At 51.0% G+C, this 14,676-nt stretch overlaps 1 protein-coding gene across 2 annotated transcripts in view; it reads left to right on the plus strand.

Annotated features, from left to right (window-relative positions):
* Positions 1–12,658: 12,658 nt before the first annotated feature.
* rimbp2b (RIMS binding protein 2b) overlaps positions 12,659–14,676 on the plus strand; it is a 71,104-nt gene continuing 69,086 nt past the window's right edge. For both annotated transcript variants that reach the window (XM_029259583.1, XM_029259582.1), the window contains exon 1: positions 12,659–12,782. The gene's annotated coding sequence lies outside the window, so the exon portion shown is untranslated. The remainder of the gene's footprint in view (positions 12,783–14,676) is intronic.

A 14,676-nucleotide genomic window follows, 5' to 3' on the forward strand; every position in this document is an offset into this window, starting at 1 on the left:
GTGTGTTCATGTACATGTGCGGCAGCCTGTCTCCGCCCCTTCCCAGGCATGCGCAGGGCGATCGACCGTCATGTGAAGAGAGGCTCCCCGCTGACCATCCTCCTGTGTGGGTGCAACACGCCCCCAGCGCTTCGGCCGCCCGCCATCCCGCTTGGTCCGTAATCGATTTGAGTGGGGTGCAGCGGGGGTCAGGTGCGAGCGTCCAGAATTCTTTCATTCAGCTGGTGCTTGTACCAGCAGTGGTAATTTACTTACACTGATTTACCCCTTTCACAGCAGGGTCATTTTTACTGTTTTACTGCAGGTTACGTACATTGACCAAGGATACTACAGCAGGAGTGGGATTCAAACCTGCGTCCTCTGGCTCCCCGTGCACAGCTATTAACCGTGACGCCACCTACTGCCCACCTTTAATGGGGAGGGAAACGGGCGCACTTTTGCACAGCGGGTCTGTCAGATGGAGCCGTTTATGAGATGATACACCGTTTTGTCTGACCTGCTGCATTATTTACACCGCTGAGCTGTGTAGAAGAGCCTTTTTACACCGTTTCTTACTCCGAACTCATTTATACAGCTGGATATCTTTAACAGGCAGATTGAGGTTAAGTACTCTGTTCAAGGGTTTAACAGCATAGCCCTTCTGGGATTCCATGACGGTACGATACAAGACAGCAGAGTACAGAGCAGTGCGGTCTATCTGTGTAAAGCACTTCGCCCTGCGGACACACGCAGAGCCGCACACGCGTCGCGTAAAGGACGCGCGTTTGCAGCTGACATTACGTGATAAAGCTGAGATGTCGGACCTTCACGGCGAAGGGCCACGATCGGTGCTGCGAACGGGTTTGAGGGCCACGTGTATAAAAATCACAGTAAGTGACACACTGAGACTTAAATGTCCAAAGCGAACATTTAGAAGAATTAAATTATTGTATTGCAGGGTACAGTTGTAGAGTTTTCGATTATTATTTTTAGGTGCAGTGTGTGTTCAAGTGTCTGTCTCTCTCTCTATAGCTGTAGCTATGATGTTCATGATGGACGTATATATGTAGGATATACAGTATTTTATACTTTACATTTTCGGGTTGCATGTGGGCACCCTTCTATTAAAAAGTACAAGTAAAAATAAGTGTTACACCACTAATAGATTCTTCAGTAAATATTATAATAGGGTCATAAATGATGTTCGCGTTGTGACGATGAAGGGGCCGCTGGCAACGGAGGAGAAGAAAACAAAACGGGCCCTCTGAAGCTCTGTGTAACCCTGGTGCGCTGAGCTTTGTCTCGGGTCACCATGTTTACCACGTTTGCACCCACTGTGAGAGATCCAGCGCTCTGCCGCCGTCCCTCTGACACAGCCAATGCACAGCTCTTACTTTGGGTGAAAACGCACAAGCGAGGAGTCATGAGTCGGGTGTGACATGTGGGGGCAGGGCAGCGGCGTGCGGTTGCTATAGGGTTCAGCGTGTGGTGCTCTTACATAATGCTTTTGCTTGCTGCCTTTGCATCTGAAGGTTGCTGGTTCAAATCATTGAACGTGATATTTTTCATAAATGTGGTTTTTTTTTGCGCTTTCTACTTCCGCTTATACCAAGTTGGGTCACGGCGAGCTGGAGCCTAACACAGGGCTCAAGGCTGGAGGGGGAGGGGACACACCCAGGATGGGACACCAGTCCATCGCAAGACACCCCAAGCAGGACTCGAACCCCAGACCCCCCGGAGAGCAGGACCCGGTCAACCCCGCTGCACCGCCGCGCCTCCCCCTTTACCATAAAATGCTCTAGTAAAAATAAGTTGCCCGTTTCTTTAAATAGGTAAATAGCTGAGGAGAGATTAATATAACCCTGCTCTGTGACAGAGTAAACCAGTGTAAGTTGCTTTGGAGAGAAATATCACCTAGAGGAATGAATGTGATAAAAATGGGTCAGATTGTTGTGTAAAAAAAACAAACTTCTTTGCTAATTATTTATCCGATTCCAAAGTTCTCCAGCATGACTTACACTGATTTACCCATTCACACAGCAGGGTAATTTTTAACGTATCGTTCAGGGTAAGCACCTTGATCAGGGGTACTACACCAGGAGGTGGGATCTGAACCCAGATCTTTGGAATGCAATGACAGCTCTAAGGACTACGCCACCTGCTGCCTTCATTCCAGATGGTTCCTGGGGGGGTCATTAGTTACATGGTGCTGTGTTAATGTCAGACACACACACACGTCTGCAAAAACAGGACTTCCAGCTCTTCACAACAGAACTTCCATCAGAGGGGCAAGAAAAGCATAATTTCACTTGTTAAAATCCAATCGAGTGTGACAGTGAAGACGGTAGAGATTGGCACTGCGCCGTGGAGAGGAAACACGGTAAAAGGAGGTAACCCCTTATGATTCTGCATACATTCAGGGGCAGTTTCAGACTAGACATGTAAACGTTGGGGTTTAAAAGGTGTGTTACGTTGCATGATGCGTCTGGAAAAGAGCGTGTGTTTGTGACGAGCTCCGGAGACCGAACCCATCCTGTTCTGGTGCACGCTGGTGTTCTGTCTGTAGTTGACGGAGCAACATCTGTAGAAGTGAACACTTCTGAGCTTTGCTGACGTGTGGATCCTCTCCGGTTCGTGACGAGACACCGGAGCTCACGGTGCCGGCGGATCCCCGTGTCACATTGGCTCTCACATCCAAGTGAGCCCTGCGAGTCCGGAACCTTCCCCGATATGAAATTAATACTCGTGTGTTCATTCTAACTGTAGCGAACACTACTTGTGCGCATTTCTTTTTTTTATCGATTGGCACTGGGTAACAGCAGCATGGAGATGGAAAGAGCAGCGCAGAGAGGTCATGAACACATCCAGCAAGGGGAAAAAGTGCAATATTTCAAAATGACCCATAAACAGGTAAATCAGTGTAAGTAATTTAGCATTATCTGTCATAGTGGAGGAAAGAGTCCGATAAAATGAATAAATAGAATAAAAAGCCTTTGGATGGGGGCAGCTGGGAACCTCGGGGGACACAGGAGGAGGCAGGTGGATCACGCTGGGTTGACCAGGTGCTACAGGGAAGCAGGTAGGCCTTGCCAACGAGCGTGAACTACGAAAAGCGTTCGGGGTCGAGGGGCGGTGTCGGAGCGTTGGGCCGGGAGGTTCCGTTGCCCGCATGGGTGCGAGTCTCTGCGAGGCCCCCGATTAACGGCAGGATTTGCATTGTAATGAGAGAGCTTATCTCCGCGGGCTCGGCGGCACCATCGAGACCCGACCTGCGCCGCGTGCCATCGCCCGGCTGGCTCGATCCCGGCCCGGCGCAGCCTGGCACGAGCGCTCCGCGTGACAGCGTGCCGCTCGGCGTCTTCGCCGCAGGACAGGGGCTTCGCTAACTGCAACACGTTTTCCGCTGTGAGGACGGTGCCAAACTGACGGGCTCCAACTGAGCACAAGTTCGCTGCCTCGACACCTCCTTCTCCAGGTTTCCACGGATGACAGATGCTGTAGCTGTATTTCTGTTTTTCTCTCGCCACTCCCCCCCCGCCGGTGCGCTCGGAGTGGCTGATGCATTTCTAAGTACAATTTTGCACAGATCAGGTGAAAATGAAGTAACCCTTCAGTGAACTGGGCTCCCACCCAGGGTCTACAGCACCCTGCATCATTCCCTGTGCTTCCAAGCTATACTGTGGACCACGAGGACTCGGCGCCGGACAAGCGCTGCGTCCATAAGGTGAAGAGCCGGTGTGCTATCGAAGATTCGTTCTTTGCGTTTGAGGTTTCCGCTGAATTCAGATCACGCTGCAGCGTTGGCTCATCGTACCGCAGTCACACCGTGTGTCTAGCAGTAAACTCGAGAGTGGTACCCTGCGGACGGCTCGTCGTTTCCAGGGTTACTGCCAGAGATGCTGAATCGTAATTAAAGCCCGAGCCTAGCGTCTGCTCTGGCGATCCCTCGAATATGTTCCTTTTCGCTGTGATGAGAAGCTGTGTGCGGCGGGTTCCAGCGAGACGCCGGCGTTGGGGGCCGATGAAGAGCTGCGGCGTGTGCCGTCGTGTCGCAGTCGCCGTTCGCCTCGCTGTCTCCCGCTCCCTGTTAGCCAGACATCCGCCTCTTTGATAGAGGCGCTGGCAGCTCCTCAAGGCTCGGCGCCGGCCTGTTGCCGTTGGCACCGAGTCCGAGCGCTCCGGTTCGACGGCAATTCGCCGAACGCGTGCTTCTCAAACGCGGCTTCTTTGTGTGTCGGAGATACCTGATGCTTAATGGTGCACGGATCAGTTTAATGTCACGCCTAATTAGGGCTTCAGAGAACGCGCTGAAATGTCAATATCTCAGCTGTGTCCTGGGGGGCTTTAATGAAAAGACGTGTTTATCTTATTTTCTTTTTAGCAACAGGGCTTGGACTTTGATGAAAGACATAAACTGCATGTAATTAACTGAAATATCCCTTTAATACAAGATAATTCCCAAAAGTCTTGTGTTGCCAGGAGCAGAAATGTTTGGTTCCCTCTTTGGCGGATTCGTAAACTAGGGTTAGAGCCGTTGCCTTGCACGTGAAGGGTTTGGGTTTGAATCCCGCTCCTGCTGTACCGTCCTTGATGAACACATTTACCGTAAACTGATACAGTCAAAATTACCTTGCTGTATAAATGGGAAAAGCACTGTAAGATGTTTTGGAGGGAAGTGTCAGATAAAAATGTGCATTTTTTTGCACATTTAGGCATACTCTCGCCATATATCTGCCCTTATCTGACCCCTAACCAATGGCAGTTCCAGCCCTTCCCATCAGGCCTCGGGGCGAGTTCCGCTCCGCAAAGTGCACGGGCTCATGCTAATGGTATCACAAAGCTGTAACTGGCGAAATGAAAAGAATCCCAACCCAGGTCAATTAAATTAGGAAAACAGAAGGTGGATGCCACGCCCACGCTGCCGGTGCAACGAGCTACATCTGGGACCCGGTCGAGATGGAAGCGTAAAAGGCGGCGACAGGACCAAGACTGACGCGGAACCTTGCTCGCCTCGCGCATCAAGCTTCCTACGGCTCGCCGTTCTGGTTATCCGTGCTCCGTGCTCCTGCTCCCTCGCTCCTCGCCTCGTGTTCCTTGCTCCCTGATCCTTGCCCCCCCCCCGAAACCTCCTGACCCGGTTGGATTCCTGCGCTCTTTGACCTTTTGCCTGAATATCGACTTCGCCTCCCGGATCTCCCTCAGTACGACGTTTGCACCTCGGCTAACTGCGCTTGTCTGTGACAACGATTATTGGATCTTCCTTAATAAACATCCTGTTCCCTCCGCGCTTGGCTCCGTCCTCTCACTCCGGGAGCGGAACATGGCAGAGGATGTACCCAGCTCCCGAATAGTGTCTTGCAGCTGCGAATATGTCTCACTTATGCATGTTTGGGAGACATTTTTGCCAAAATCTGGTTTCGACAACAAACAACGCACGTTAAGAGTACCTTTTATGGCAGAGCTGTAGAAATTTACTGGCGCACTGGATGCTTTGCTGCAGCTCATGATAGTTCGCCGCAGAATGGAAGCGCTTCCAGGATTCGTGCACTGATGTGAAGTAATTTGCAACAACGTGGAGGATTATGCAAAGCGGGTGCGCCGCCCAATCCGTATGGTTTTATCCAAAATTTGCGCGATCCATGTTGCTCAGAAGAGAGGTCTATTGTGCCGTCTCGAAGCGGAGATCACCAAGATCACCCTGGAAGGCTGAGCAGGTGGGGACGATTTCTGCGTCCCATCCTAAGGTGCGTTTTCTGCGGGCCGGGAGCACCGGGGGGCCGGCTGCCAGCTGTCGGCTCTTACGTAACCGCACCGCGACTCTGATGATGAAAGCACTGGCCACATCATCGGCAGTGAGTCATCACTCTCTGACGTCCTGGAGACAAACCAGCGACGAGGGCGAGTGGGCGATGTTTTACACACACGCGGACCACACGCCCTCCCCCAGCCACCATCACCACCGCCTGGGATCTGCTGACAGTGTTTACGCTTTGAAGAAGAATCGTCCGCCGCTCTCGGCGTGCCTTGTTGTTTTCCTCCTCCACGGAGCTGGCGTTCTCCAAAGTGCAGCTCTGCAGTTTTCTCTGCTGGATGATCTGCATATGTGGCTTCAAACATGTCGTAGCTCCGCGTGGCTTCAACATAATGCAGCAGCAGAAGAGCAGCAGCTGCTCTCCGCCAAAGGCCAGCTGTTGAGGTGCACAAGAAGCCCGGGTTGCTTGTATGTCTGATATTTATATTCAGTCATATAGCAGATGTCCCTGCCCCCCCACAAAGAGATCTACAGTGTTGAGGTACTTACACTGATTTACCCATTTATACACTCAGTCACTCACTCCTGTGAATGGCTTGCCCTTGCCAGGGTGACAGCGGTCCAGAGCCCAGTCACTGGCTTCTGGGCAAGGGGTCGTACCGTGGACGGGACACTAGTCCATCACAGGGTAGCCTATTTATTCACCGGGGTAATTTTTACTATTTATTTATTCTTTTTAAAATGACTTAATGAATATTAACTAGTATTTAGCTTACACCTGTACTCCAAAATGAGCTACAGTGGTAGATACACCACACTAAATTACTCATTCTATAAATTCCGTGCATCACTTCAGCCTTCTACACAGAAGTGCAGTTTAACAAGCACGAATGCACACACAAGAACAAGTAGGTTATAGCAGTTTGGGATGTTCTTGGTGTTCTCCATCTCTGAACTGCTTCTCAGCATGGACAAAACCCCAATTCCTCTAGGGGACAAGCCTGGACGCTTTTCTCTCAATAAGGTGAAGAAGAAATTTGACTTCAGACAGTACTGCGGTGACTAGGGTGTTGCAGTGTTAATGGAGAGCAGCGCTTTGTCCGCCAGGCCGCCTGAAGGATCAACGTGTGCTGAAGGTGCAGCAGGTCGCTGAGATAAATGTGCCCGGCAATGTGGATGTACTGTGTATGTACATACATCCTCTCATGAGCGGGCCTCAGGTGGCAGGAAATTGGAGTAACCGGACAGTCCGGTGCATCACTGTATCGTTTATAAAGACATTTTATTTATTTAGACAAAATATAAGAAACTTCTTGAATCTATTTTACTGTCTTATTTTGTCTTGTCATGCGATCATAGGTTTTACTAATGTATAACAAGGTTACTGCCATGCCAGTATAATCACGTCTATGATAGCTTGGTAGTCTGGTTACGTGTTGATGAAGTGTACCGCAAATTATTTCAGAGGGAGGGAGACACTCACTCACACATAGCACTGGTCCTGAATTACCTTTAACAATGGTGTTACAGAGGAATATTGTTCCAGTGATCATATTATTAGTTATTGATTTGCGTCACTCAGCAGGAGTTCATTGTGTTGCCATCGCCATGGTTACATACCGGCAACAACAGGGCCCACAGCCACTATCAGGCGGCCCTCCGTCCAGGGATTCAGGGCACCTGGGGCCCATGGACTGCTATGTGTTAGGGTTAGCGACTGTCTGTGAAGGCCACCGAAGTCCTAATCATCGCGTGGGGCTGGAGATGTGTTGGAACGTCATTCGGCTCCAGAGAAGGAGCAAATAACAGTGACGTTTGGGCTCTTTGATACTCGTGCACGAGAGCAAAAACTGCCGATTCTCTTTCACGCTTTAGATGTGCAGGATCGGACCGTCTGCTTGCCCCGGACAGCTCGATCGTGAACCCCTCAGCCGAGGTCCGATAGTTCGCCGAGTGGGGCAGAGCGCCAGGTCGTCGGTTTCAAACCTGACTCCGAGTTCCACGCTTTCAGCTGTATGGACTTTCTTCTGATTGATTTCCTTTACAGCGTAAACAGTACAATGAAGAAGGAAACAAAGTGGCCGCTTGGCAGGTGACATTAGTGTTGCTGTGCCATGCAGTTGTGGGTTTGAATCCAGCCGCAGCTCTACCTGTGAGTCTGCACTCATCACTGAAAAGTTGTGCAGAAAATGGATCGACGGGAGGATGAATGGATAATGGATGGCTGGATGGCAAAAAAGCAGGACTTCATCCCTCCAGACCATCATGAAACAAATGTCCCGTGACACATTATAATGAAGAACGAGACAGAGACACAATCGACACTCGCGTTTGATATTGTTTACATAACGTATTAACTCCATAAACCGTTGCCATGGACACAGTACTTGCCAGTCACAGGTGGCTTTATTTTGGTGACAACGCAAGCTAACTTTTAATTAGTCAGTCAGGAGTGACACTCTGCAGATAACAAAGCTATGTCTTTCATGTCTTTTTTATAAGCTAATTCCTCGCAACAATTCTGGGAAACATTTGTAAACTGCTGTCGTTCAGAGTCAGAGATTCTTTCTGTATGGCATCTGAGCAACTGGAAACTTTTGCAGCATAATCATACACCTGGTATTGTTGGCTATATAAATATTGTAAAAGGCCGCAGTTGGTTGGATATTTGCGTGTTTTTTGTGAGTTTTTTGCGAGTACTCACCAAAACGCATCTTTTCTTTCCCTGGAGGTTTTCGCCAAAGTGCTTTTTCAGCGCACTCAGCCACCGTCACGCGGTCTCCTCATGTCTGGTCTTTCACTTCTACAGTCAGCAATTATTAATACCACTTATTGTTAATTGGTCCGGCTTTTATGTATCTAGTTTGAGACAACCGATCCGGCATGATAAATTGAGATAGCATTTGAAAATCGCGCAGATCAGCTGTACGACGCAATGCATTGTGGGAATATTGTACCCACGCTCTCAGCTGGTGCTCTGCTGTCTCACCTCTACGCCGGTGTTTGTGTTCGCACTCTTTGCGTTGCACCATTTATTTCAGTGTGACATATATCCCTAGTCCTCCTTAAGCCAGTCCATGTGCACCATCACAGTACATTTAATTTATGATATTGTTACTATTTCAATTTTAGAGACATTTTATAAATTAAATTTCTGCCAGTAGCTCACCATTATCCAATAGACCCAGCAAACCTTAAAAAAGCATACTAGAATACAAATAGCAACAAGAAATAGCAAATCCTTGATTTATGCATTTATTTATACAGTGGAGGAAAAAAATGTTAGACGTATAATCTCACACACACACACACACACACACATTGTCTGAAACCACTTGTCCTGAGTGGGGTCGCAGCGAGCCAGATCCTAACCCGGCAACACATGGTGCAAGGTCGGAGGGGGAGAGGACACACCCAGGACGGGATGCCAGTCTATCACAAGGCACCCCAAGCAGGGCTCGAACCCCAGACCTGTCAGAGAACAGGACCCAGCTAAACCCACTGCGCCACCGTGCCCCCCTTAGACATAAAATATGAACTAAAAAGAAATGTTGTTTTGGTTACATCTACTGTGAAAATGTATGTAGAATGGTGAACATGGTGAGGAATCTTTTTTATACCCAGGCCCATGTTTTCTACTACAACTGTGACTCCAACAAGCGTCACTAATGGGATTGAACAAAAGATTACATTTTTTTTGTTTGGCAACAAACTTCAAAAAAGTGAAAGCGCATTGCTGTTGGTATTAATTCTGATTTAATGAGTCACGCAACTTTTTTACTTGTGACATGAGGGGTGATTTTGAGTTGAAGCTGAGGTGGGTTTTGAACTGTGGGGTGTGGAGAGAAAATACACGCACCCGCGCACGCACTCACGCACGCACACACACGACGCCACAAGAGGACCACGAGACCGACGGAGAGGCGCAGCCGGGTGTCGTTAGCACAAGGTGACACACCGCGACTTTTCCCCTCAGCCGGCAGACAAGGGCACACGTCGGTTTGCATCGGCGAGGTCGGCAAACGGCCCTGCTGGGGGTCGGCGTGGGGGTGGGAGACACAAACCCGAATGGCCCTTCCGCCTGCGGTGGCGGTTGTGCAGCTGGGAACGATGGCTAAAAATACCCTCCGTGCTCACGGGACGTGGGAGTCACGCCGGGGGCGAACGGAAAGGTCGTCTTTCGGCCGTGTCTGAAAATGTCGGGGCGCAGGGTTCGGGGACGGGACCCGCGACGTCGACTCGAGAGCTCCGTGGCCATGTGCTCCCGGGAGCTGTATTCACTGCCAGAGGACTGTGGGATGATATTGGTAATAGCGACACACCCAAAGCCTCAGATTACAGGAATGAAGGCCAAAAATTTATATATAATATGTTTACACTCATATTTTATTACTGTCTTTATTATCAGAGGATCTGCATCTTGATACCTGCAGGAGCTGATCGCTCGCTATACCCCAGCAGGAGCGCTGTGCTCCTCCACCTCTGGCTGCTTGGTGCTCCCACTCACAAGGGGTTCAAGTTCAAAAGTCTATTGCTCTTCAATTTTTGCCCCAAAGTGGTGGGACGAGTTCCCTGTGTCCCTCAGAGCTACTGAATCCCTCCCACATTGAAGAAGAGTCTCGAACCCATCTCTTTGAGAGCCACTTCTCTCCTGACAGCTCCATCAATGAGTCCAGCACCATCTGCTGTGATTATCTATGTATTTGCTGTTTGAATGTCACTTCTGTAGGAGCTACCGGAGGGATGTGAACCGGCAACGTGGTGGTGTCTCACACACAAACTGTGTTCATAACCATGTGTCTGTGTCTAAAGCTCTTTGTTGATGATGCGCTTTTCTTTTCTCCGAGTTGCATGTCACTTTGGAGAAAAGTGTCTGATAATTAATACATCGTCGTTGTTTCTGATGTTTTTGCACACAGTTTTGCTTTGGTGTCTCAGGGTCTCGACCAAACCCAGTCTGTGTATCTGAGGTGCGAAGCTGTTGAACGCTGCAGTGGGAGGAGCACCGTGTGCAGTTAAGAGCACTGTGTGGTCGCGCTCTTGTTTCAGTAGCACAAAAGCAGCGAGGGCTCCATTCTGCACGCTTCATGAATAATTCGGTGTTGACACGGCTTCAGACCACTCCTTCCCGGTTTGGGTTCGATGGGTTGGGTCGTGATCCCAGTGGAGGAACCGGGCCTTCTGAGAACTCGAGGTGGTGAGTGCTGGACGGGGGCTGACAGCAGCTGGTCGTCAGCCTCTCCACCCTTCACCTTCCCTCTGCACGAGGTCTTCTCTTTGGCCTGTAGGCAGCGTCACTGAGGCATCTGAACAGCAGCAACAGGGTTCCAGCTCGTTGTTTACCGTAGTACAGTGGGAAATAAATGAATTGTGTGTGTGTTTTGATGTGTGAAGATGTGTGTAAAGCAGAAAGGAGGCGTCCTGCTGCGGCTCCCTGCGGGGTGTATTGTGTGTGTGTGTGTGTGTGTGTGTGTGTGGATGGGGGGGGTCTCATGGGAGTGTGTTGGGAGGAGCAGGAAGTTCTTACCTGCATGGCAGGCAGCTCATTAGCACCTTTGAGACGCATTAGCAGAAGTGGGCACCGGCGGGACCCCCCCGGGTGAAGATGGACTGTGGAGGAGAAGGCTGTCTGAACATTCTGGTGACAAGCGTTTAACTCATAGAAGAGCTGTGGGGGTGGGGGCAGGTCACTGGACACAGAGCACCATCTGGTGAACTTCACCACGGTAAACTGACAGTGACGACTGAAGCCCTGCCGTTTGATGCTAGCTTGTTAGTTCAGCTGCTAGAGTTACAAATAAAGTGTGTGTGTGTGTGTGTGTGTGTGTGTGTGTGTGTGTGTGTGTGTGTGTGTGTGTGTGTGTGTTTTTCCTCATATTCGACAGCTCCGAGGACAATGATTCAGATTTAATGTCATGGTTAGTACTGAGTGGGGGGGGGGGGGGGGTGTCCTGTGCTTCCTCTGTACTCATTTCACTCTTTTATAACTGTGTGAATGTGTCCATTCATTCATTCATTCATTCATTCATTCATTCCTTCCTTCCTTCCTTCCTTCCTTCCCAGGGTCATTCCAGTCTTCCAGCCATATGGTACACACACCTGCACAGTGTTTGACAGAGACAGTCAACTGTAGGAGACAGCAGGTGGCGTAGTGGTTAAAAATGCTACCTTAGACTCAAAGGATGGGGGTTCAAATCCCCCTCCTGCTGTAGTGTTTTTGATAAGGATGCTTACTTTGCATCAAGACAGTGACGTATGACTGCTGTTCGACTGAGTAAATCAGTGTGTGTAGCTGAGAGTAGAAACCAATAATATAATATAATAAAATAGGGATACATATGTATGGACTGTATGTATATATAGTACAGAGTTAAGCGTCGAACCTTCGGCGCTTTACTACGCAATAAGTAAAGTGCGGACCTGTTGCTCTGTCCAGGGCTGCACTTTCTTTCTCCGACCGTGTGAAGAAAAACCCGACGACTCACTTGTTTAATCTGCACTGTGGCGAGAGCCTGTACCGCGGTACAGAGAGCTTTGCATCTCTTCCTTGTGATAATTCACTAAAAAGCCCCCCGTGTTGTGCGGCAGGCCGCGCCGCACCGCACCGCACCGCGCAGGGAACGCTGCCGTTGCCTCGTCTCTTTGATACGTCCCTAAATATTAACGAGGCCGCACTGGGGCGCTTACACCCCGCTCTGTGTTTGAGTGTCGGGTCCAGAAGCGCCAAAAGAAGCGTTTCTCCGCCGCCGTCGCGACGGCCGAGGGGGCCGATCCAGCGGAGGCGGCAACGCGGAGGTGATGGAAGGAGGATGACGATCGGGACGGGACGGAAGGGGAGTTACCGATGGGCGATGACCGACGGGGGGACGACCGGAGGCCGAGCCCTTCTCGTCTGACTCGCCTCCCGTTTCCCTCTCTCTGATAGCTGAGGAACGATGCCCTGCTCCTGCCGCTGCCGGGCGTGACCCCACACCATGCGGAGCGCCACCAGTTTCTGAAGGACAGGAGCCGAGGCCTCGGGTACGAGGAGAGGAACAGGCACCGACTCCCGGTGAGTGTGGGGACGTTGGGTGCGGAAGCCGCTCCGGCGCCGTCCTCGCGGCCCGGCGGCTTCCGGATCGTCTTCGTCTTCTCGACCGTCCTGATCTTGGCAGCGCGTTTGTGTCGCGGCCCGGCAGCAGCTCTTCTCTCCGGTCAGCGGAGAAACGGTCCACGTCTGAGACGACTTAGCGAGACGCCCAGATCCGCAGCGAAGGAGAGTGCGGAATGAACACACGGTGTGTGGGGCGGACCGATACGGATGAGACGTATCGATCGGTGAACGGGGCGTGACTGCAACTGTTTTTGCCACTGGTTATCATCCAGGAGGTTGGGGTGATGATGACTGCGTTCATCGCTGCTTACTCTAAAGAGAAACTTGAATCCACCTGGGTCACGACTTGCTGTTTTGAAGATGGAGCCGAAGGTAACTTGCGTCGTGATTATCTAGGGCTGCGATTGGCTCTTGTACAAAGGGGTGTGTTTGTAACTAAGGCCGCGATTGGTTGTTGTGCAGATGGAGATGACAGTAAGCAGGGTCCCGATTGATTGTTGTTATGAAGAGATGACGGTAAGTTGTGATTGGCTGTTGTACAGAGGGAGGTTATGACAGCCCTGGCTGTGATTGGCCGCTGTGAAGGTGGAGCCGATGGCGAGTAGGGTCGCGACTGGTCATTGTGCCGGTGAAAGCGTAATGATCACTGCGGCCTCACGCTGGTCTCTTGCCGGGGACAAAGTTTCCCGCCTCGCTGTCATGAACGACGTACGGCTAAGGACACATTTCCTGTAACCTTTCGTATAAATGTAGGAGTTTTAATGAGGATGTTTTCGAAGTGAACTTCAAGCGGCGGGAGACTCACCGCTGCTCCGCTGCTCCGTTGCTCCGTTGCTCCTTCCCTCCTCCCTCCAGCTCTCGGGTTTCGCGCGTTTCCCACGGAACCGTGTGTTATTTCCGCACGCGGCCGAAAAGTGCACCTTGACCGTCGGGTGTCGTCTCGATTCGCCCGCGAAGCCTCGCCCTGTCAGCCGGGATTTTTCCAGAGGCGGCCGCGGTCGCGGGAAGCGCCGAGTCGTGCCCTTTTCCCTGCCGGTTGCTAGGAAACCGCCCCTCCGGAAGCTGCCCGACTCCCGTGTCAATAAGCAAGGTTATTTTTCTGCAGCGTGGAGTCAACAGAGCCTCGCGGGAGGGGGACGAGAACGGCCCGTACCTGGAGCGGCGCGACGGGGTCGTAGACGGGCAACGGAGGGTTGTCGTGGCAACGGCAGTTAGAGTGTGGTGGGAAGGAGCGGCGAGCGAGGAACATCAGATTGCGGCGCTGGCCTCCTTCGCACTTGACACGCGGAGCAGCGAAGCATCATGGGAACGATCGTTCCCAGCGGCGGGCGGCTCCTTGGGCGCGCGGCCCGCTGTTAAATCCATTTCGGCCCAGAAACTTCCGGCGAGAAGAAAATCCTGTATCGATGTGCGCACGTGGGACACGCTTGGAGTCACGGTGACCTCACTGCCGATGGACTTTAAGCCTGTAACAGTGTGCAAACGTTGAAATTTTAATGGGATACGGCGAGCGTAGGGGCTGGACTCACTGCCTCTCGAGGTTGCAGGTTTCAATCCCACCGCCTGCTCTAGTACCCTTAATTAGGGTACTTACCTTGAACTGACAAAGTAAAATGAACAGGTATAAATGGGTCAATATGCGCACGTGTGAGAAAACTCATCAACCAAATGCAGTGTCAGTTGAAGTGTCCCACGTTAAGACACCCCCCGGCCCCCCACCCTCACAAAAAGGAATGGGGGCACAGGAGTAAATTTCAGAATGAAAGAAATCACTGTTAATGAGGTCGGATGTCTCTCTCTGGTTCCGACTCTTCTCACATTAACATTTCAACTGCAGGCCTGTAGCACTAGG

This window comes from Scleropages formosus, chromosome 17 (genome assembly GCF_900964775.1).
Source record: "Scleropages formosus chromosome 17, fSclFor1.1, whole genome shotgun sequence".
NCBI lineage: Eukaryota > Metazoa > Chordata > Actinopteri > Osteoglossiformes > Osteoglossidae > Scleropages > Scleropages formosus.